The sequence below is a fragment of the Myotis davidii genome, unplaced genomic scaffold, assembly GCF_000327345.1.
Source record: "Myotis davidii unplaced genomic scaffold, ASM32734v1 scaffold223, whole genome shotgun sequence".
Taxonomy (NCBI): domain Eukaryota; kingdom Metazoa; phylum Chordata; class Mammalia; order Chiroptera; family Vespertilionidae; genus Myotis; species Myotis davidii.
The window spans coordinates 15802-19909 of record NW_006294609.1 but is presented as its reverse complement, the minus strand read 5'-3'; positions in this window follow the sequence as shown (position 1 = coordinate 19909).

Genomic DNA, 4108 nt, shown 5'->3' with positions numbered 1-4108 from the left:
CGGGCCGAGGGGGGGGGGCAGGGAGGGGATAACGTGGGGGATAAGAACACATATGTAATATCTTAATCAATAAAAAAAATTAAAAAAAATAATCCTGGAGTAGTACAGAACATGACTATTCAACCTAAGGAACATTGACCCCAGCGCTAACTATGCCAGTGGCACTGTTCTAATGCTCTCAGGTGCTCTGATTAAACCCCTTTAACACATGAGGACACTGGGCATACCAGTAAGCTCCTTGCACAAGTCCCAGTCCTTCTAAGTGGCAGCAGAGGGGAACCCAGGCAAGTCTGGCTCCCAGGGTTGGAGGTTAGCCTCTCTGCTCCAGGACTTACCGGGCCAGGCAGGCACTCCCCTCCTTCCGCCTGGAGTCACAGTGCTGCACTGCGCTGGCTCCCACCCATCTCTCTCCTGGAGACTCAGATGGTCCTGGTGGAAAGGAGGTGACCACTTAGAGCTCAGGCCCCTCTGCTTCTGCTTCTCTCCTTTAGAAATCAGATCCTCCAGGTGGCTTTGGTTCTCCTGGGATCCCGGCCCGGTTTTGTCCTGAGCCTCCTGTCCAGCTCCTGGCGGTGAGACAGCACCGTGGATAACGCCGATGAGTTTTATTGTGGAGCAGAGCCCGCAGTGACCTAGTTACAGAGGCTCCCTCAGGATCCCTGCTCCCCAAGGAAGAAGTGTTTCTTAGGCCCCTGATAATGCTTGTGGGGCTTTTAATGGCCTGACCTGTCATTCAGGTTACATCTTTCCAAGTTCAATTAAGAGCAAAGCTCTGTGGTAAAAATAAGTCTTTTGTTTGTATTGAGCACTTACCTGGTAGTGTATACTGTGTATCTGACCTGGCACACTCATCCAAAGAACCCAAAGCAACGCAGAAATTATTTTACTGTGTTTATTCCTCACAACAACCATATAGGTTAGACCTATCAATCTCCACGCTAAAAGTGAGGCGCACACATAGCTTGTAGGTTCCAGAACCTGAGTCAAATTCTGGTCTGTCCAACTCTAAACTGTACGGGGGCCAAGGATCTTGCAGGGTTTCTTAAGCAAACACAGGCACTGATGTATGTTACTGACAGCACCCAATTTTGTCTGCAGGCAGCAGTTCTGGCTACTGTGACCCACACACATTGTCAAACTGTCTAAGAAGGAATTTCACTTATATAGGGACTAACACAGTTTAGTGGGGCAACTTGCAGTTTGCACCCCTTACCAGGGTTTTTTTTTTTTTTTTACATATTCAGAATGAAAGATTTTTAAAAAAATATACGTATTTATTGAATGTAGAGAGGGAGGGAGAGAGAGAGAGAGAGATTGAAACACTGATGAGAGAAACATCAATCAAGTGCCTCTTGCATACCCCCTGCTGGGGATCGAGCCTGTAATGGGGTATGTATCCTGATGGGAATAGAACAGGTAACCTCTTGGTGCATGGGTCAATGCTCAACCACAGAGCCCCACTGGCCGGGCAAGGAGGGGAGATTTTATAGCCAGTGGATTATGTAGGTTTCATCCTATGTTAATGACAGAAGTCCTTTTGGGGAAGATAGGAAATCAAACCACAAAGGCAGAATCCATCTTCCTCCAGGCAAGTCCAACTAAAACCACTGCACACAGGCCTGTGTGTGTTTCTGAGGATGTGCAGGTGTAGCAGCAAGGCCTTGCTCACCCCCAGATAAGACTCAGCTGATTGATGTTTCTCTCTCATTGATATTTCCAACTCTCTATCCCTCTCCCTTCCTCCCTATAAAAAATCAATAAAATATATTTAAAAAAACATAAAAAATAAGTAAAATGAGCTCTTCTTGAGATCCAAGTGCAAAGACAAAACTGGGGGTTCTCTGAAAGCTCTAGGGGGATTTTGAGACATCACAGTTTCCATGGCAACCTCATTTCCAGATGCATCTTCAGCAGGGCTTCTCTAAAGCCATGTTACCTGATGACTTGTTATAATACAGAATAAAAACAGCTATTTTGTCTTTCTGTTTGTGCAGTACTGTCGCCTTTCCAAAACTTGAATCCGTGGAAAATTGCTTCCTTCTTTATTTCTAACGTAAACTATATATTATACAGGGCACATCACGGAGGCCTGTGGAGATTTACATATAATGAAAGTCTGTATATATGTCTCAGAAGTCCAGCTTCCAGGGTGCCAACCAGGACCAGAAGGGTCAGTGCCCAGAGTTGCTATGCACTGTGCATGAGGTCTTAGCCTTCTGGTAGGTAATCAAATCCATAAATGTGGTGCAAAACCCATCCCTACATACAGGATTCCAGGCTTCAAGAAGAAACACAAACCTGGCCTGAGAGAAGAGACAGCAGCTGAGAGACCTTCATGTGAAACAGCTTCCATGTGCTCCTGAAAGATTTTGTTCCCTTCCATGTCTTGAGTTATCTCCTGTTGGTGTCTTCTAAATCTGTATTTAGATCCACATCTGAACTCCCAACAGTCAACTAAAATTCTACACATTAAAAAATTATATCACTACTATTCTTCAAAAACTTTCCCTTACTATATTCCCTACCTTAATAAATGATACAATTTCCCACTGCTCAGTCACAGTAATAAAGTCAAATTGATTCTAACGAAAGGAGTCAGGCCATTTCCCTGAAAATCAGTTCATGAAAGCAAATTCATCAACAGGCGATTTTAAACTGGTCAATTTACAAGTTGTTTATAGATATGTATTTATTGCCATTTTATTATTCATATAGTTGATCTTTTTTTTCTTCTCCTTTTTAAGAAGACCCTTTAACATTTCTTGTAATACTAGTTTGGTGGTGATAAACTCCTTTAGCATTTTCTTGTCTGGGAAGCTCTTTATCTACCTTTTGAATCTAAATGGTAGTTTTGCTGGGTAGAATAATTTTGGTTGTATTACTGGAGGAAATAGGTTCTTCCATGGGGTCACAGGAAATGAATTTCAGGGACACACATATAAGAGGATTTTAAGCGCAAGTGGTAAGATTTATTAGAGCGAAACAAAGGAAAGGCTTAGGATAGAAGAGGCAAGATGACAGCAGTGGGAGTATGCCCAGACTGGGCTGCCTACACTCAGGAAAGGAAATTATAGAGGCAAAAAGGAGAGTCCTTAAAGCCCACTGCTTCCCTAATTGTAAGTTTCCCAGGGACCCTTTGAGTTTAGGAGAAAAGAAAACACAACTATGGTCCAAGAGAAGGAAGGGTGCACAGAGCACAGATGTCCCCGCAAAGGCTGCCACACTCGACAAAGCACTTCCTGGCACTCAGCTGGTAGGCTGTGTTCACTACCACCAGGTACACCATGCCCAGTGCCTCATCCACAAGCAACTGGTTCAACTCAGTCTCACTGTGGAAGAAGTCCAGCTTCCAGGGTGCCAACCAGGACCAGAAGGGCCAGTGCCCAGAGTTGCTATGCTATTACCCTGGCACCCAAGGCTTCAGCAGTCCAGCTCAGTTTCTGCTTCCACCTGTTCTCTGGCCTGTGTGGCTGCCAAAAAGAGACTGGGGCCTTTGTTAAGCTTCCTTCTATTTCCCTAGGCCTGGGAGAGGAGGTTGGCTTTCTTTCAAGCCGTTCAATCTCTTTCCCAGATTTTCCCAGGTTTCTCTCATCCCCTTTATGGTCGCCATTTTGGCTTCTACTGCACATGCACCCGTGCAAAGACTTCCCCTGCACTACCTTCTCTGTCCCCACCCCCCTCCCCTGCTACTTATTGGGGTAGACTCGCCGGCACATTGTAAAGCTTAATCAGGCTTTTGACTGGTTCCCTCCTCCCTTTTGGTTAATATCCAACTTACTGCCTACTATAACATTCGTAAATCCTAGCTTTTATCACTTTGAATATCTTGTGCCGATCCCTGCTGGCCTTAAAGGCTTCTGCTGAGAAATCAGCTGACAGTCTTATGGGAGCTCTCTTGTAGGTAACTAACTGCTTTTCTCTTATGGCTTTTAAGATTCTCTCTTTGTCTATGAATAACAGAGTGACATTAATTGATTCCCCCAACAAATATTAATTGAGAAACTCTGTTTGGCACTGCTTTAGGGACTGCACTACACAAAACAAAGTTCCCTACCTTTGTTGAGCTTTTACTCTAGTAGGGGGAAGACAGACAATTAATAACATAAGT